This window comes from Stegostoma tigrinum, unplaced genomic scaffold (assembly GCF_030684315.1).
Source record: "Stegostoma tigrinum isolate sSteTig4 unplaced genomic scaffold, sSteTig4.hap1 scaffold_208, whole genome shotgun sequence".
Taxonomy (NCBI): Eukaryota; Metazoa; Chordata; class Chondrichthyes; order Orectolobiformes; family Stegostomatidae; genus Stegostoma; species Stegostoma tigrinum.
The window spans coordinates 430,577-451,227 of record NW_026728146.1 but is presented as its reverse complement, the minus strand read 5'-3'; the positions used below and the strand labels follow the sequence as shown (position 1 = coordinate 451,227).

Genomic DNA, 20,651 nt, shown 5'->3' with positions numbered 1-20,651 from the left:
CCCTCTCAGCTTAAATGCATGCCCCCTAATAGTGGACACTTCAACTCCGGGGGAGAAATTTTCTGACCGTTAGCTGTATTTATGTATGTCCTAATTTTATAGACTTCTATCAAGCCTGCCCTCAGCTTCTACTGCCCCAGAGAAAACGAAGAGTTTTTCCAGCTCCTCCTCCTCGTTCATACCCTGTATTCCAGTCAGCATGCTGGTAAATCTCTTCTGCACCCTGTCTGAAGCCTGCACATCCTTAGTGTAATGTGGTGGCCAGAATTGGATGCAATACTCTGTGTGGACTCAACAAAGTCTTGTAAAGCTGCAATGTGACATCCTGACTCTTGCACTGAGTTCCCCTATGAATAAAGGCAAGCATGCGATATGCCTTTTTGACCACCCTATCTACTTGTGTGGCTACTGTCAGGGAGTTATGGTCTAGGACCCCAAGATCCCTCTGGACTTCACTGCTGTTTGGAGTCCTGCCATTAACTGTGTATCCCTTTCCTTAACACTTGGTCTCCTAAAATGCAACACCTCATGCCTGCCCAGATTAAATTCCATCGGCCATTTCTCTGCTCGAGTTTGCAATTGGTCTGTATCTTGCTGTGTCCTTTGACAACCTTCCATGCTGCCCACAAGTCCACTGGTCCTTATATCATCTGCAAACTTACTAATCCCCCGTCTACATTTGCCACCAAGTCATTTACATATATCACAAACAGCAGAAGTCACATCGATGCGGAACACCACTCGTCACTGAGCTGCAGCCAGAAAAACAGCTTTCCACCACTGAGACGGCAAGAACTGTAGATGCTGGAATCAGAGTTAACCAAGTGTGGAGCTGGAGGAACGCAGCAGGTCAGGCAGCATCAGAGGAACAGGAAAGCTGACATTGTTGATGCTGCCTGGCCTGCTGTGTTCCTCCAGCCCTACACTGTGTTATCTTTGTTAGCCTTCCACCGCGACCGTCTGCCTTATATGGGCAGGCCAAGTCACCATGGATCTCATGGATCCTAATCTTCTGTATGAGCATACCATGAGGAACCGTGTTAAAACGTTCGTAAAATCCATGTATATGTTATCAACTGTTCTACCCGAATTGATCACCCTTGTCACCTCCGTGAAAACTTCAACTGACTTGGTAAGACATAACCTGCCCCGCATAATGCCATGCTGGCTGTCCCTTATTAGCCCATACTTTTGAGACATGAGACACTCACCAGTCTGCAGTTTCCTGGAAAGTCCCTGTTTTCCTGCTTGAACAGAGGAACAACTTTATCCACTCTCCAGTCTCCGCAACCCCTCCAGTGCCTGGCAAGGATATCAGATCCTATTGAAAGTGGTGTGTTGATGCATTTGTGTCATGATTGTGTTTTGTTTCAGCCCTAACATGGAAAGCAGTGTAAGAATGTCTTTGTGCAGCAGGCGAGGTGTGATGAGACTGAGCCTTAATACAATTGCAAGATGTTGAAAATTTGCCATTATTTATGAAAACAGTGATAAATTTCCATGATCAACATTTCTGTTACACTGCAATGATTATCCCGTGGCATGTAAAATCAGAAAGATACGATAAAATGAGACTGGGTCATATGCAGGGAGAATGTTTGCCTTTGATGTCTATAGAAGTCGTGAAATATTTCCATGAATCTAAGAGTCACTTTTCCGTTCATTGAAGGACACAATCATCGCCTTGGAAGCTTCATCACGATACTACTTTGATTTCTTCTTCCCTCTTCAGAAATGCAATGTGCAAATTCAATTCCTTGGTTTTGGAAGTCCCATTGAGAACACGATTCATTTGCGCCGGCAAAATGCTCTGACCGAGAAAGAATTGAAGGTGAGTTTGTAGTTCGGAAGATCGCAGCAATTTATGCATCAACTTCTTCATCGATAACGTTCCATTGCTTTCAAACTGCATTTTCCACTCTGTGAGATAATAACTGTTAGAACAAGCAACAGCATCGGTAGATGGGCTATGGGGAATGCAATGTTACAAAACCCGATCCATTCAACAACATATTTCAGATCTGTCAACAAATTAAATATTCCAGCACAGGATAAAACAAGGAAGATGAGAGTGAGGAGGCAATAGTTCTGATGACTTAAGAACAGAAATTTACCTTTCTCCATTCGAGCAAAAAAGCAGGCACACAAATAAATAATCATCTAACAATGCACGTGTGCAACGGAGGCTACAGAGGGACTAAAAATGCCGAATTGTTGTCATGCGTATTGCTGAAAGGGTGAGTGAAACAGATTCTGTGGTAAATTTGAAGAAATACGGATAATGCATCTCAGGATGTTGGAGAAAGAATATTTATGGACTGAGGAAAATCGTATTACCCTTTTCAGGAGTTAAGAGGTTCATATTGAATTGAAACACTTCCTTGTGTGCTGAAAGCTTTAGTTTAGTTGCAGCTGGATGACAATTTCTGTTCGTGGTAGTATTTAGCAAACTGTTAAAAGTGAATGTCACTGCACAGAATTCCAAACATAACTCCAATCAGTACAGAAAATATCCAAGGGGTATGATGAGTTGTATCCTCTCATGTTGAACAACGCAGCTCCAGATACAATGGAGGCACTGATGATAATCTTCCAAGAATCCTTAGATTGTGGAAAATTCTCAGAGGATTGAAAGATTGTGAACATAACACCATTATTACAAAGATACTTGGACAAAATAGTAAGCAAGTATTGCCAATTTAGGTCAACCTGGGGAGATGTTCATGCCGGCAATGAAAGATGAAATAACAGGGTACTGAGTGTGCTATAACATCCTACAGAGTTAACATCCTTTCATAAAGGGGAAATAATACTTGACAAACTTGCTACAGTGCTTTGAGAAGGAAACAAACATTACTGACGAAGGACCACCAGTTGATGTAGTACATTGAGATTTCAACAAAGCATTTGATAAGGTACAGCTCATAAGGTGTCTCAAAAGAAAAGAGCCCGTGTGTTCAAGGGTAGTATGTTCGGATGGACGGAGGACTGCATCGTAAATAGAAGTAGAGTTGTAGCAGCAGGATGGTAACTTACAAGTCATGTACGGCCACAGAGCGAGTGCTGCGGAGGCTGAACACCTCGTGTTGACTGGGTTGATTTTGGAAATGGCGGAGGGGATTGCTATGCTTAGGAAAGTTGGGCTACATTCACTGGAGTTTATAAGATTGAAAAAAAACTTATTTTTTCGACATTTAAGATTCTTAAGAGTCTTGATAGTGTATATCTGTAGAGATGACTCCCATTTGTGAAAGATTTTACAACCAGAGGCCACATTTTCAAATTGGTTGCCTATTAATTCAGGGAAGAATTACTTCTTTCGGGTTGTAGCAATTTATTGAACACTTCAACCAAGAGTTCAGGCAGACCCTCTAATAAGAGACACCTCCTCTGTATTAATTCTGCAACACCTCAGTCCGCACCCTTTCATCATTCGGCACTTCCTCAATTATGAGCCCTTTGTGAGTTAGTTGTGAGGCAAGACTTCATTGCTGCAGTGTCAGTGCTGAGAGCGGCCTTTTTATTAGCTCATCAGTACCTAAGGTACTGGCTAATTGTCAGCAGGTCAGTTCTGAGGCAGCGTCTCTTTGCCCGAACCCTGACTCTAAACCCAGCCTCAGCCCTAAACCCATACAAACGCTCGCCTCAGGCTAACCCTCACCTCAGCATTAACCCTAACCCTAACCCTAACCCTATCCTCAGCGTAAACCCTCCCTACCCTCAGCCCTAATGCTGATCCTCAGACCAAACATCTAGTCTCAGCCCTACAGTGAGCCTCAGTCCTACCACTAGCTATGGCCTCAGCCCTAACCCTAACCCTAAGCCCCAATTAACGCTTAGCCTCAACCCCAACCCTCGCCTAAGCTCCAAGTCTAACCTCAGCCCGAACCTAACCCCCAACACTTGCCTGCCAGAGAGTTAGTACTGAGGAAGTGCTTTAATTTCAGAGATTTAGTCCTGAGAATGCGCTTCATTTTCAGAGTGACCATCTGAAACAGCGTCTCATTGAAATGGGGTCAGAATTGCTGGAATGCTACATGGAATGGTGACAGATTGTAGGACTGTCGGTGGGTCAGATCTGAGGTAGTGCATCAACGGTGGATGGTCAGTCTTGAGGGAGTTCAGAGGATCAACGAAGAGGGCATGCCTCAATGCAATGGCGACAGAACTGAGAGAGGGCCACAGGATTAGAGATATGCCACATGATTGGAGATGGTAGGAAGTGCCTCATTGTCAGCAGGTCCGTTTTGTGGCCGGTCGCCATCGCTGGAGAGTCAGTTCTGAGGCAGTGCGTCTTTGTCAGAGGGTCTGTACTGAAGCAGTGCCTCATTATTCGAGAGGGTTTGGTGTGAGGCAGTATCTGATTGGTGCAAGGTCAGCCCTAAGGGAGTGCTTCTTTGTCAGAGGGTCAATACTGAGTTAGCGACTCATTGTGAGGAGTTCAGAATTGAGGGACTGCCACGTGATGAGAGGGTCAAAACGGAGGTAGTGTGGCTGTATCTGACAGTCCGAAGGGAGTGCCATTGTTAGAAGGTCAGTTCTGAGAAACTGCCTCCGTGTAATGGCATCAGCATTGAAGCTAACCCCGTGACGAGCCGATAAAAACTCAGTTATTGCAGTAGCATCAGAGGGCCAGATCTGTAGGAGTGCATTATTTTCAGAGGTGAATACTGAGGCACAGCCTCAGTGTAAGGGGGTCAAAATTAAGGGAGTGCCACACAATTACAGGGCAGGACGGAAGTATTACAGCACTGTGTGCGGCGCAGAATCGATGGAGTGCATCATTGTTATACAGCCACAAGTGAGGCAGCGCCTCATTGTAATGGATCAGAATAGGGTCAGTACTGAGAGTCAGTAGAGGTAGTGCAGAACTGTGGAGGTGTCAGAACTGAGGGAGAGCACCATTGTCAGCTGGTCAAAAGTGCCCCATTGTCGTAAGATCAGAACTGAGGGTGTGCCGCACCATGAGAGGGTCAATATAGAGGAAGTGACTCTTTGTCAGTGTTAATACTGAAGTATGACCTCATCTTGAGGGGATCAGGCTTCAGAGAATGCATTGTTGTCAGAGGGTCGGCACTGCAGCAGGGCTATGTTGTAAGGGGGTCAGAATTGAAGGAGTGCCACCCATTTTAGAACGTCAGTACAGAGGTAATCTAGCACTGTCAGAGGTAAGTCCTGATGGAGTGCTTCATTGTCATTGGATCAGTTTTCAGGCAGTACCTCTTTGGCAGAGCGTCAGTACTGACGCAGTGCCTGATTGTAATGGGATCAGAATTCAAGGAGTGCCACTGCCTCACTGAGGTACTGCAGCTCTATCAGAGGGTCAGTGGCCTATTGTCAGAGGGTCTGTTTGAGCCAGTGCCTCCTTGGCAGAGTGTCAGCAATTAGGGAGTTTGCCTTTATCAGAGGGTCAGAACGAGAGAGTGCATTTGTAGCAGAGTGTCAATACTCAGCCTTGTCCGCCCAAGTCCAACACCAGCACCTCCACATCATAGAACATAGAACATAGAACAGTACAGCACAGAACAGGCCCTTCAGCCCACAATGTTGTGCCGACCATTGATCCTCATGGATGCACCCTCAAATTTCTGTGACCATATGCATGTCCAGCAGTCTCTTAAATGACCCCAATGACCTTGCTTCCACAACTGCTGCTGGCAACGCATTCCATGCTCTCACAACTCTCTGCGTAAAGAACCTGCCTCTGACATCCCCTCTATACTTTCCACCAACCAGCTTAAAACTATGACCCCTCGTGCTAGCCATTTCTGCCCTGGGAAATAGTCTCTGGCTATCGACTCTATCTATGCCTCTCATTATCTTGTATACCTCAATTAGGTCCCCTCTCCTCCTCCTTTTCTCCAATGAAAAGAGACCGAGCTCAGTCAACCTCTCTTCATAAGATAAGCCCTCCAGTCCAGGCAGCATCCTGGTAAACCTCCTCTGAACCCTCTCCAAAGCATCCACATCTTTCCTATAATAGGGCGCCCAGAACTGGACGCAGTATTCCAAGTGCGGTCTAACCAAAGTTTTATAGAGCTGCAACAAGATCTCACGACTCTTAAACTCAATCCCCCTGTTAATGAAAGCCAAAACACCATATGCTTTCTTAACAACCCTGTCCACTTGGGTGGCCATTTTAAGGGATCTATGTATCTGCACACCAAGATCCCTCTGTTCCTCCACGCTGCCAAGAATCCTATCCTTAATCCTGTACTCAGCTTTCAAATTCGACCTTCCAAAATGCATCACCTCGCATTTATCCAGGTTGAACTCCATCTGCCACCTCTCAGCCCATCTCTGCATCCTGTCAATGTCCCGCTGCAGCCTACAACAGCCCTCTACACTGTCAACGACACCTCCGACCTTTGTGTCGTCTGCAAACTTGCTGACCCATCCTTCAATTCCCTCGTCCAAGTCATTAATAAAAATTACAAACAGCCCACCCTGAGGACTGACCCTCCACCAATGAGCTACTGCCTCACACTGGACTGACCAACAATGAGACACTATCCCTCCAGACCCCCTGACAAAGAAGCAGTGCCTCAGTACTGACCGTCAGGCAAGGAAGGCTCTCGGTCAGTACTGACCCTCTCACAAGGAGACATTGCCTCAGATCATGACCCTCTGACAATAATGCACACCCACAGTTCAGATTCTATGACGCTGTTGCAGTACCTCAGTACTGAGTCTCTGTTAGTGTGGCACTGCTTCAATTCTGACCCTTCTATAATGAGACACTGCCTCAGTATCGACAGTCTGACAATAGTTCACTCCCACTATTCTGATGCTCTGACAGTGCTGCTATACCTCAGTACTCACTAATTAACAATGAGGGTTAGCGTGAGAGGGTGGCGAGGGTGAGGGTTTGGGTTAGGACCGAGGCTAGGGGTTAGGTGTGAGGATTGGACGAGGTTTTGGATGAGGGTAGAGTTAGGGTGAGGGATGAGACTTGTGTTAGGGTGACTAATGAGGTTAAGTTTGGAGTTCGGGGTAGGGCTCGGGAGAGGTTTTGGGTTAAGGCTGAGGTTAGGCTTAGGGCTGAGTCTATGGTTAGGGTTAGAGCTCAGACCACATTTAGGTTTGGGGCTGAGGCTTCTGCTTAGGTTGAGGGTGAGTGTTAGGCCTGAGGCTAGGCTTAGGCCTGAAGCCGTGGTTAGGTTTGGGGTTGGACTGATTAGACCCACTCTGACCCATTACAATGAGGTACTACCACAGAACTGACTCTCTGTCGAGAAAGAACATGAGATGCTGTCAGCTTGTCCAATCAGAGGTCCAATATTAAGGAAATAGTGCACTGTTGGAGGGTTGATAAATATAATATAACATAAAGGGAGTGCTGCACTGTCAGAGGGTTAATGACGTGGGAGTGCTGAAATAGCGCAGAATCAGACCTGAGAGAGTGCTGCACGTTCAGAGAGTTAGTACTGAGGGAGTGCTATAATGTCAGAGGATTGATATCAAGAGGCACCGCCGAAGGATCAGTAGCGCAGTACTGTCCGAAGGCTAATATTGAGAGAGTTCTGCTGCGTCAGTGGGGGTCGACATGACAGAATTGCGACACTATCAGTGTTTGGATGTCAGACGGTCAGTTCTGAGGGAGGGCTACGCTGTTGGAGGGTCAATATTGAGTGTGTGCGCGACACTCAGATGATCACTTTGTTGGAGTTCTGCACTGTAACGGAGTGCCACACTGGCAGCGGGTTAATATTAAGGGAGTGCTGCACTGTCAGAGGGTTAAAGATGAGGGAGGGCTTCTCTTTGTGGGGGTGGGTATGAAAGAGAACCACCCGTTCGGGGATCGATATTAATGTTGTAGAGTCAGTAGAGAGGCAGTGCTGCACTGTGGAGGGTCAATAAGAAGCATGTAGCTCCACTGGCAAGGTGCCAATGATGACAGAATGCTGCACTGCCAGAGGATCAGCAATGAGGGAAAACTGTATTGTCAGAGTGTCTTCGTCAAGAAAGTGCCACTCTGTCGGAAGGCCAATATTAAGGGAGTGCTGCACTGTCACAGGATCAATATTAGGGGTGTGCTGCACTAACAGAGGGTCAGTGTTGATTGAATGCTTGACTGTTGCAGAGCCAGGACTGAGGGAATCCTGCATCGTTACGGTGTCATTGTTGAGGGAGTGCTGCACTGTTGAAGGGCCGATAGTAAGGGAGTGTGACACTGTCAGAGTGTCATTACCAAAGGTGGGCTACAGTATCGAAGGGTGAGTAATGAGGGAATGCTGCGCTGTCGGAGGGTCAGCACTGAGGTGGGCTGTACTGTCAGATCGTCAATATAAATAATAATGTTAGGGGAGTGCTGCATTGTGAGTTGGTCCATATGAAGGGAACGCTGAAACTGTCAGTGATGCTCAGGGTGTGCAACACTGTCAGAGGGAGTGATGTATTCTGAGTGTCAGCACGGAGGCTGACCTTCACTGTAATTGTGTCAGAATTAAAAGACCGGTCAGAGGATACAAAGTGAGGCATTTCAGAGCCATCAGAAGGTCGAAACTGAGGTGTTTCAGATCAGTTTGAGGGTGCCTCATTTTAATGTGGTCAGACTTGAGCAAGTGCTTCATTGTCAGAGGCTCAGAACCAAGTGAGTGCCTCGTTATCAGACACTGTCCTAAAGAGGGCCTTGTTGTTCATGGCTGTGTTGTAAGGCAATTCCTCATTGCTGCAGGATCAGCCTTGAGAGTGTGCCAGTCTGGAAGGAGTGCCTAAAAACTGAGGGAGTGCTACACAATTAGAGATTCAGCGCTGAGTAAGTGCCTCATTGTCACAGAGTTAGTTCTGAGGCAGGGTCACATTGCCTGAGGGTCAATTCTGAGGGTGTATTAGGAGCAGACTGTAAATACTGAGTCAGTACCTCAGTGCATTGGATTCAGAGTTGATGGAGTACAAGATGATTAGAAGTTCAGTCCTGAAGTATTGCAGCTCTGTCAGAGGGTCAGAACTGAGGGGGCAGTGCTTTACTGTCAGCGGATCAGTTCTGAGGCAGTACCTCATTGCTGGAGGGTCAGATGTGGACGAGTGTCACATTGTCAGAAGGCCAGTTCTGAATAAGTGACTTTTTGTCAGAAGGCCAATACTCAGTCAGTGGCTCATTTTGAGCAGATCAGAATTGAGGGTTTGCAACACTTGTCAAGATTCAGTCTGGAGACATTACTGCTACACGCCTGAATTGAGGGAGTGCTGCAAGATTGGAGGGTGAAAATAAACCCGAAAACAGTGACCCCTTTCAATAACCTGTAAAACACAGGGATGACTGTAAATAATCCCTAAAACGCAGAGGCCTTTGTAGGAGTGCCTCAGTGTAATGTTTTCAGAATTGTGGGAGTGCCACGTGATTACAGATTCACTGCTGATGGAGTAGCTCATTGTCACAGGGTCAGTTCTGAGGCAGGGCTGCTTTGCTGGAGGGTCACTTCTGAGTGAGTGTATTAGTATCAGCCCCATGTTGTAGGGACTACTTTTCCAGGAAGACAGTTAGAATAATCTTTAATTATAAACTAATCTGAAATACTGTTTGACTTGTTAAGGTTACAATACATCCTGAGTCACCTACAGAATACGCACTTGCTCTCCCTGTCTCTCTCGGTAAGCAAAGGTAGTTTCTTTCAGACTACTCTCAGAAATAAAGTGCTGCGCTGCTGGTCAGTATTGAAGGAATGCTCCATTGTTGGAGGATCAGTACTGAGGGAGTGCTGGACTGTCACAGGGCCAAGATTATGGGTGTGCTGTGCTTTCAGAAGGTCACAAGCAAACAAGCACTGCCAGACATAAAAAACAAAAGAACTGCGGATGCTGTTAAGTCGGGAACAAAAAGAAAGTTGCCGGAAAATCTCAGCAGGCCTGGCAGCATCTGTGCAGGAGAAAACAGATTCAACGTTTCGAGTCCATTGACCCTTCCTCAGAACTGGGGATCTTCCTCAGAACAGTCCTGAGGAAGGGTCACTGGACCCGAAATGTTAGCTCTGTTTTTGCCTCCACAGATGCTGCCAGACCTGCTGAGCTTTTCCAGCACTGCCAGACAACTGACGCTCTGATTGTGAAACACTCCCTCAGTACTGACCGTCCAACACTGCGTACTCTCTGATGACTGATTCTCTGACGGTGCATCTCTGCCACAGTATTAACCCTCCGTCATACTGGTATTCTCTCAGCAATAACACTCTGAGAATGCCATGCTCCCTTACCATTGACACTCTGGCCGTGGGACACCACTTCAAATTTAACCCTTCAGCAGTGCAGCACACACTCATCATTGCCTCTCTGATATTGCAGTGCTGCCTTCATACTGACCCTTTCACAGTGCAGGACACACTAATATTGAACATCTTAAAGTGCCGCTCTCCCTCAGTGCTGACCCCCCTCTCATTTCTGACCCATTCAGTGTAGCATACCCTTTATTCTGAACCCCTCAGTGCAGCACTCCCTCAACGCTGACCTGCTTCAGTGCTGACCCCCTTCAGTCCTGATCCCCCTCAGAACAGCACTCCCGCAGTGCTGACCCCACACTGTCCCTCAGAGCTCACCCAGTTATCGCTGACGACCCCCTCACTTCAGCACTCCCTGATGACCTGGTCGTGCATCAGTCCCTTTCTCCGACCCCTCGGACGGTGCAGCACTACGTCAGCGCTGACCCGCCAACAAGATAATGTCAGAGAGATGTTCTCCCATCACATTGACCTTCTGAGACTGGAACATTTACTAATGTTGGCCCTCTCACAGTGAAGCTCTCCGTTTAGTCCCTCTGACAGACCGCATGCCTTTTATTACAGGTCTTTTCACAACGCACTGCCCCGTCATCATTGATTCTCTGACAGTGCAGCCCTCTGTTAATATTGAATTTGTGACAGTGCACAACTCCATTAATATTTGCCCTCTGATAGTGCAGCTCTTCCTCAGTCCTGACTCTCTGACAATGCAGCAGTCCCCTAATTACTGTCAGAGGGTCGATACTGAGAGAATGCTGCACTGTCAGAGTCAGCTGCCCGCAGTCCTATCAGACATTCAGTATTGAAGGTATGGGAGAGGGTGAGTGTCAGTGAATTCTGCACTGCGACAGGGCCAACAGTGTTGTCCCATGGCCAGAGTGTCCATGGTAAGGAAGAACTGCAATGTCAATGTAACAGGGTCAGGACTGAGGTCAGAATTGAGACAGTACTACAGGATTAGAGAGTCAGTGTTGTGGCTGAGGAGCACTCTGAGGTCCAGTACTGAGGGAAAGCTTCATGATCAATGGGTCAGTTCTAAAGCTGTGCTACTTTGTCAGAGGGCCATACTAATGCAGTGCCTCATTGTAATGGGATAAGAATTGAGGGAATGTCGCACATGCATCACTCGCTCATCATTGACTGTCTAACAGTGCAGCACACTCTCAGTATTGACCTTCCAACAGTGTAGAGCAGTGTGACACATTAGGTATTAAGAGAGTACTGCACTGTCAGAGGGTCAATGATGGGAGAGTGCTGTGCTCTTGGAAGGTGTGTACTGGAAGGGAGCCGCCCTGCCAGAGGGCCGATATTAAGGCAGTGCAGCATTGTGAGAGGGTCGATATTTAGTGCATGCTCCTGTCTCAGAGGGTCAATTTGATGGGACAACATGCCTCTGAAACTAACTTGTTGGAGTGCTGCACCGCCTGAGGGTTCGTCTGAAGGGAGTGATGCCCTGTCAGATGATGAGCTTTCCCTCATCTTTAACCGTCTGACAGTGCAGCACTCCCATCATATTAACCCGCGACCAGTGTGGCACTTGCTTACAATTGAACTTCTGACAGTGCACAAGTCCAACAAAATGATCCTCTTGAGTGTCGCACACACTCAATATTGGCCCTCCAACAGTGCAGCACTCCCTCAGGACTGACTGTCTGACATTGATACGTGGATCGTGTAGCAATCCTGTAATATTGACCCACTGACACAGCAGAACTCCCTCAATATTGTTTTTCTGACAGTATTGCACTCCTGATCCTTCGGCAGTGCCCCTTGATATCAATCTTTTCACATTAGACCACTCCCTCAGCACTAACTCTCTGAATGTGCAGCACTTCTCAGGACTGATTCTGTGATATTTCAGCACTCCCACATCATTAACCGTCTGACAGTGCAGCCCTCCCTTTATATCAACCCTCCAACAGTGCAGTGTTTCCTTAATATTGGACCTCTGATTGTGTGATACTCCCTCAGTGCGAAACTCTGACAATACAGCACTCTCTCTGAAATAACTCTCTGATTAAGCACTTCCTCTGTGCTGACCCTCTGAAAATGGAGCTTTCTCTCATGACTGACCCTTTGCAGTGCTGCACTGCCTCAGTACTCACTCATCACAAGTGCAGCACTCCATTAAGAGTGATCCTCTGACAGTGTGGCACTCCCCTAATATTGGTCCACTGACTGTGTGGCACTCCCTTAATACTGACCTGCTCGCGGTGCATCACTGCTCTAATATCAAACCTGCAGCTCTATCAGAGGGTCTGTCCTGAGCAAGTGCCCCATCGTCAGCATGTCAATTCTGAGGCAGTGCCTCTATATCAGTGAGTCAACATTGAGGTAGCTCCTGACGGTCAGAATTACGGGAGTGCCTCATATTTAGAGGGTCATTAACTGAGGGACAGCCTCACGATCAGCGGGTCAGTCTTTACGGACTGCCTTATAGCCAGTGTGTCAGTTCTGAGGCAGTGCCCTCAATGTAACAGATTTAGAAATGGGGGAGGGGGAAACATGATTAGAAGGTCAGTAGCAAGCTATTGGAACTTTGTCAGAGGGTCAGTACTCAGCGAGTGCCTCATTGACATCGGGTCCATACAGAGGGTTTGCACTGAGGGAATGCTTCCTTGTCAGAGATTCAGAAGTGAGAAAGTGCCTCATTGTCAGAGGCTCATTCCTGAGGCAGTGCCTCATTGTCAGAGTGACATAATCAGATAGCACTCCCTCAATTCTAAACCTTAATACTGACACTCTGACAGTGAAGCACTGCCTCAGGACTGACCCTATGATAATGAAGTGTTCCTCAGGACTGAACCATTGACGATGTGACTCTCCATTCGTGTTGACCTTCTGATAATGGGGTTCTCCTTAAGTACTGACCCTCTGACGGTTGTGCACTGCCTCAGTACTGACCCTCTAAATATCTGCCACTCCGTCAATTCTGACCTCCTTACGATGAGGCATTACCTCAATACTGACTGGGGTGCAGGTCTCTGGCACAGAGTCTGTCGCTCTTGCAACGAAGGGAAGGGGGTATAGGAGGAGAGTGTTAGTCATTGGGGACTGAATAGTTAGAGGGACAGATAGAAGGCTTGTTTGGAACCCAAGAGACTCACGATTGGTGCGTTGCCTCCAGGTGCTAGGGTCCGTGTTATCTCGGATAGTGTCTTTGGGGTCCTGAAGGGAGAGGGTGACCAGCCCCAAGCCATGGTCCACATAGGTACCAACGACATAGGTAGAAAGAGGGATAGGGATGTCAGGCAGGATTTCAGGGAGCTCCGCTGGAAGCTGAGAGCTCAAACAAACGGAGTGGTTATCTCTGGTTTGTTACCCGTGCCAAGTGATAGCGAGGCAAAGAACAGGGAGAGATTTCAGCTGAACACGTGGCTGCAGGGATGCTGCAGGTGGGAGGGCTTCAGGTACATGGACAATTGGGGCTCATTCAGGGGAAGGTGGGACCTGTACAAACAGGACGGTATCCACTTGAACCAGAGGGGCACTAATATCCTGGGCGGGAAATTTGCTAGTGCTTTTTGGGTGGGTTTAAACTAGCTTAGCAAGGGGATGGGAAACTGTGGTGTAGTTTCAGTACACAGGAGAAAGAGAATAGAGAGGACATGGACAGGATCTCAGTGTCACAGGAGTGTGCTGGCAAACAGCAAGCTGAATTGAAGTGCGTCTACTTCACTGCCAGGAGTATCCGGAATAAGCGAGGTGAGCTTGCAGCATGGATAGGTACCTGGGGCTTCGATGTTGTGGCCATTACGGAGACATGGATAGAGCAGGATCAGGAATGGATGTTGCAGGTTCCAGGGTTCAGATCTTTGAGTAAGATCGGGTAAGGTGGGAAAAGAGGGGGAGATGTGGCTTTGTTTGTCGAGGACAGTATAACGGAGGCTGAAAAAAGTTTTGAGGAGGACTGGTCTACTGAGGTGGTATGGGCTGATGTCAGAAACAGGAGAGGAGAGGCCACGCTGCTGGGTGTTTTTTAATAGGCCTCTGCAAAGTTCCAGGGATCTGAAGGAGAGGATTGGCAAAACGATTCTGGGCAGGAGTGAAAGGAACAGGATGGTCATTATGGGAGACTTTAACTTCCTAAACATTGACTGGAAATGCTGTAACTCTCGTACGTCGGATGGATGAGTTTTCGTCCAATGCACGCAGGAGCGTTTCCCGACACGGTACGTCGAAGGGCCGACAAGAGGGGAGGCCACACTGGATCTGGTACTTGACAGTGAACCAGGCCAGGTGTTTGATTTAGTGGTAGATGAGCACGTTGGAGAGAGTGACCATAATTCGGTTACGTTTAGTTTCGCGATGGAGTGGGAGAGGAACATGCCACAGGGCAAGACTGACAGATGGGGGAAGGCAATTATAATTGGGCAAGACTTAGGAGGCAAAGAATGGGGTAGCAAAATGCAGGGGATGGGGACAATCGAAATGGGGAGCTGGTTTAAGTAACAGATATTGCGTGTCCTTGATAGGTACGTCCCTGTCAGGCAGGGGTCAGTGATAAGGTAGGGGAACCGTGGTTTACTAAAGAAATTGTATCTCGCGTTAGGCAGAAGAGCGAGGTTTATGTGATGTTGAGATGAGATGGATCAGTTGATGCGATGGAGAGTTACAGATGAGCAAGGAAGGATTTAAAGAGAGAGTTAAGAAGAGCAAGGAGGGGTCCTGAGCAGTCATTCGCAGGTAGAATAAAGGAGATCTGTAAAGTTTTCTTAAGGTATGTGAGGAATATAAGGATGACTGGGGTAGGAATAGGGCCAATCAAAGACAGAAGTGGCAAGTTGTGTGTGGACCGGGTAGAGATCGGAGAGGTGCTAAATGAATATTTCTCATCTGTTTTCACTGAGGAAGAGGAGAATATCATCGAGGAGACGACTGAGATACGTGCTATTAGACTTGAAAGGATTCAGGTTAGTAAGGAGGAGATGTTATCAATTCTAGAAGGTGTGAAGCTAGATAAATCCCCTGGGCCTGAGAGGATTTTTCCGAGAATTCTCTGGAAAGCTCGGGAGGAGGTGGCGGAGCCCTTGGCTTTGATCTTTGAGTCCTCATTGTCTGCAGGTTTAACACCAGAGGACTGGAGGATTGCAAATGTTGTGCCCTTGTTAAAGAAGGGTAGTAGAGATGAGCCAGGCAATTACAGCCAGTGAGCCTTACGTTGTTGCAGGAAAAGTTTTGGAAAGGGTTATAAGAGATAGGGTTAATAATCATCTCGGAAGCAACAATTTGATTGGAGATAGTCAACATGGATTTGTCAAGGGCAGGTCGTGTCTCACAAACCTCATGGAGATTTTGAGGAGGTGACCAAGCATGTGGATGAGAGAAGGCCAGTTGACGTAGTGTACGTGGACTTCAGTAAAGCCTTTGATAAGGTTCCACATGGTAGGCTATTGGAGAAAATACGGAGCCATGTGATTGAGGGAGATTTAGCAGTTTGGATTAGAAACTGGCTTTCGGTAAAAAGGCAACCAGTGGTGTTTGATGGAAAATATTCAGCCTGGAGTCCGGTTACTCGTGGTGTGCCTCAAGGATCTGTTTTTGGCCCACTGCTGTTTGTCATTTTTATAAATGACTTGGACGCAGGCATAGGTGGATGGGTTAGTGAGTTTGCAAATGACACTAAAGTCGGTGGAGTGGTGGACAATGTGCAAGAATGTCGCATGTTGCAGGGAGACTTGGATAAAGTGCAAAATTGGGCGGAAAGGTGGCAAATGGAGTTCAATGTGAGGTGATTCGCTTTGGGAGGAATAATAGGAAGGTACAATACTGGGCCAATGGAAAGATTCTTGGTTGTGCGGATGTGCAGAGGGACCTTGGCGTCCATGTACATAGATCTCTGAAAGTTGCCACCCATGTTGATAGTGCTGTGAAGAAGGCATACGGTGTGTTAGACTTCATTGGTAGAGGGATTGAGTTCCAGAGGCGTGACGTCATGCTGCAACTGCACAAAATGCTCGTGCGACCTGTTCTGGTCGCTCCATTGCGGGACGAATTCGGAAGCATTGGAAAAGGAGCAGAGGAGATTTACCAGGATGTTGCCTGGTCTGGAGTGAAGGTCTTATGAGAGAAGGCTGAGCGACTCGAGTCTGTCCTCATTGGAGAGAAGAAGGCTAAGAGGGCCTTTAATAGAAACATACAAGACGATCAGAGAAAGATGAGTCAGGGTGGACGGTGAGAGTCTTTTTCCCAGGATGATGATGTTGGCTTGTACGAGGGGGCTCAGCTACAAATTGAGGGGTGATGGATTGAAGACAGATGTCAGAGGCAGGCTCTTTACCCAGAGAGTGGTAAGGGCGTGGAATGCCCTGCCTGCCAATGCAGTTAACTCAGCCACATTCAGGGCATTTAAACAGTCCTTGGATAAGCATAGAGATGATGATGGGATAGTGTGAGGGAATGGGCTTAGATTAGTTCACAGGTTGGCGCAACATGGAGGGCCGAAGGACCTGTTCTGCACTGTATTTTTCTATGTTCGCAGATGACACTAAAATGAGTGAGAGAATAAAGTCTGAAGAGGACAATGAAAATCTGTGGAAGGATGAAGAAAGTTGAAGTGAATGGACAAGGGTCTAGCAGATGGAGTCCAATGATGGTAGATGTGAGGGTATCCATTTTGGTAGCAATTATGGAAAAATGGAGTCCTGCTTAAATGGTGAAAAATTGTAGCATGCTGCTCTGCAGAGTGAGCTGGGCAGCCTTGTGTCTGAATCAGGTAGTTTGCAGATGCGGCTGGTAATTGAGACAGCAAATGGAATAGTGTCCTTCATTGCAAGAGTGATGCAGTTTAAAAATCGGGAGGGTATGCTACAGTTGTATAGGGTGCTGGTGAGGCTTGGTGTGGAGTAGTTTGTACAGTTTTAGTCTCCTCACTTGAGAAAGGATGTACTTGCACTGGAGGGGGTGCAAAGGAGGTTCACGAGGTTGATTCCAGAATTAAAAATGTTGCTGTATGGGGAGAGATTGAGTAGACTAGGATTGCAGTCACTGGAATTTAGAAGAATGAGGGGTGATCTAATAGAAACTTTCAAAATTATGAAACAAATGGATCGGAAATTGTTTCCACTGATGGGCGAAATTCCAACTCGGGGGCACAGCCTCAAAATAAGTGTGAACAGATTTAAAACTGAGTTGAGGATGAGCTTCTTCATCCAAAGGGTTGTGAATCTGTGGAATTCTCTGCCCACTGAAACAGTTGAGGTTCCCTTGTTGAATGTTTTGAAAGCCAAAACAGATAGATCTTTGAACAGGAAAGGAATTGAGGGTTCTGGTGAATGGGAGGGTAAGTGGAGCTGAGTCCGCAAAAAAGATCAGCGGAACGAGCTGGAAGAGACAGATGGCCTACTCCTGTTTTATTTCTTATGTCCGTTTGTCCTTCGATTGCCATCCTTGTCATTCCTCCTTCCCTGGAATAGGCCAGTTCTGAACTGAAGAGGAGGTCTTTAAATAACTCCCACTATTGAGCTTTTGTTCAATAAAAGCTCCTGCCAATATGTAACACGATTTCTGGCTGTTCACCCTCCCCTTTCAGAACTTTATACACCCGATCGGAGACGTCCCGGACCCTGGCACCAGGGAGGCAACATACCTTCCGGGAATCCCGATCTTGCCCACAAAATCTCCTGTCGATTCCCCTAACTATCGAGTCCCCTACCACGAGTACTTTTCTATGCTGCCCCCTTCCCTTCTTTGCCACAGTGTCAGGCTCAGTGCCAGAGAACTGACTACTATGGCTTTCCTCTGGTAGGTCAACCCCCCCAGCAGTATCCAAAACGGTATACTTATTGCTGAGGGGAATGCCCACAGGGGATCTCTGCACTGTCTGTCTGTCCCCTTTCCTCCCCCTAACTGTAACCCATCTATCCTCGTCCTGAGCCTTAGGAGTGACCAACTCCCGATAACTCCTCTCAATTACCCCCTCTGCCTCCCGAATGATCCGTAGTTCATCCAGCTCCAGCTCCATTTCCCTAACACGGTTTTCAAGGAGCTGTAGCTGGGTGCACTTCCCGCAGATGTAGCCAGCGGAGACGTGTGCCACATCTCCCAACTGCCACATTTTGCAGGAGGAGCAAGCAACTGCCCTAGCATCCATACCCCACTTATCTGAACACCCACTCAATACTAAAGCAGAAAGCTCACTTCAAGTAATAATAACAAATTAATAACAAACTTATGTTCAATAGAGAAAGTTTAGAATGAACCTTACCTTATTAACTAGGTTAGAGGAGGAGGGCGGGTGGGAGACACTACAGTTGTAGAGTCTCAGGTTAAGCCGCCTTGCTGATATATATGGTCACTGCTTTCCTTCCCGGCTGCCCCTCTGGTCCTCGTCACTTCCTCTGATGCTCCCGCTCCTTCTCTGAAAGAGGAAAAAAAAACACCGCTGCCCGCTACCGGTAAGTAATTTTAAAAATAAACTGCTTTACCTTAGCTGCAGTCTTCCGGGTCCGTCTTGCCTCCGCTGCTGCTCGCACTCAAAAAGGCCGTTGGCGTCGAAGGGTGAGTATTTATACTATCAGAGATAATGGGAACTGCAGATGCTGGAGATTCCAAGATAATAAAATGTGAGGCTGGATGAACACAGCAGGCCAAGCAGCATCTCAGGAGCACAAAAGCTGACGTTTCGGGCCTAGACCCTTCATCCCAAAACCAGTCCAACCTGTCTCTGCCTCCCTAACCGGTTCTTCCTCTCACCCATCCCTTCCTCCCACCCCCAGCCGCACCCCCAGCTACCTACTAACCTCATCCCACCTCCTTGACCTGTCCGTCTTCCCTGGACTGACCTATCCCCTCCCTACCTCCCCACCTACACCCTCTCCACCTATCTTCTTTGCTCTCCATCTTCGGTCCGCCTCCCCCTCTCTCCCTATTTATTCCAGTTCCCTCCCCCCATCCCCCTCTCTGATGAAGGGTCTAGGCCCGAAACGTCAGCTTTTGTGCTCCTGAGATGCTGCTTGGCCTGCTGTGTTCATCCAGCCTCACATTTTATTATCTTGGAATCTCCAGCATCTGCAGTTCCCATTATCTCTAAAAAAGAAATTGCCTGGATAGCTGGTCTCAAACAGTCAGTTTCATTGAGGGCACTGTTGAGTCCACCATTAGGGGAAATGCGAAAGAAAAATCAGTCAAAAACTCAATTACTCTTGAATCCTGAATAAATTCAAAGAACTGGGAAAAAAAAAAGGATGAAGGGTCTAGGCCCGAAACGTCAGCTTTTGTGCTCCTGAGATGCTGCTTGGCCTGCTGTGTTCATCCAGCCTCACATTTTATTATCTGAGTATTTATACTCACTGCTTTCCTTCCCGGCTGCCCCTCTGGTCCTCGTCACTTCCTCTGATGCTCCCGCTCCTTCTCTGAAAGAGGAAAAAAAAACACCGCTGCCCGCTACCGGTAAGTAATTTTAAAAATAAACTGCTTTACCTTAGCTGCAGTCTTCCGGGTCCGTCTTGCCTCCGCTGCTGCTCGCACTCAAAAAGGCCGTTGGCGTCGAAGGGTGAGTATTTATACTCACTGCTTTCCTTCCCGGCTGCCCCTCTGGTCCTCGTCACTTCCTCTGATGCTCCCGCTCCTTCTCTGAAAGAGGAAAAAAAAACACCGCTGCCCGCTACCGGTAAGTAATTTTAAAAATAAACTGCTTTACCTTAGCTGCAGTCTTCCGGGTCCGTCTTGCCTCCGCTGCTGCTCGCACTCAAAAAGGCCGTTGGCGTCGAAGGGTGAGTATTTATACTCACTGCTTTCCTTCCCGGCTGCCCCTCTGGTCCTCGTCACTTCCTCTGATGCTCCCGCTCCTTCTCTGAAAGAGGAAAAAAAAACACCGCTGCCCGCTACCGGTAAGTAATTTTAAAAATAAACTGCTTTACCTTAGCTGCAGTCTTCCGGGTCCGTCTTGCCTCCGCTGCTGCTCGCACTCAAAAAGGCCGTTGGCGTCGAAGGGTGAGTATTTATACTCACTGCTTTCCTTCCCGGCTGCCCCTCTGGTCCTCGTCACTTCCTCTGATGCTCCCGCTCCTTCTCTGAAAGAGGAAAAAAAAACACCGCTGCCCGCTACCGGTAAGTAATTTTAAAAAATAAACTGCTTTACCTTAGCTGCAGTCTTCCGGGTCCGTCTTGCCTCCGCTTACATATTGGCACAAATGATATAGCCAGAAATAGGTTTGAGGATATAAAAAGTGATTTCAGGGCGTTAGGATGGAAGCTGCAGAGCAGGACGAACAGAGTAGTGTTCTCTGGTTTACTACCGGTGCCACGAGATAGCGAGGTGAGGAACAGGGAGCGGGCGCAGCTGAACACGTGGCTACGCAGCTGGTGTAGGAGGGAGGGTTTCAGATATGTTGATAATTGGGATGCCTTCTGGGGAAGGTGGGACCTGTACAAGAAGGATGGGTTGCATCTGAACTGGAAGGGGACCAATGTCCTGGGTGGAAGGTTTGCTCGAGT

General features: G+C 47.6%; 1 long non-coding RNA gene across 1 annotated transcript in view; it reads left to right on the top strand.

Annotated features, from left to right (window-relative positions):
* Nucleotides 1-1,670: 1,670 nt before the first annotated feature.
* The window catches only part of LOC132207923 (uncharacterized), a 38,687-nt gene continuing 19,706 nt past the window's right edge, over nt 1,671-20,651 (top strand). Inside the window, exon 1 of the long non-coding RNA XR_009444003.1 lies at nt 1,671-1,831. This is a non-coding gene — a long non-coding RNA (uncharacterized LOC132207923). The remainder of the gene's footprint in view (nt 1,832-20,651) is intronic.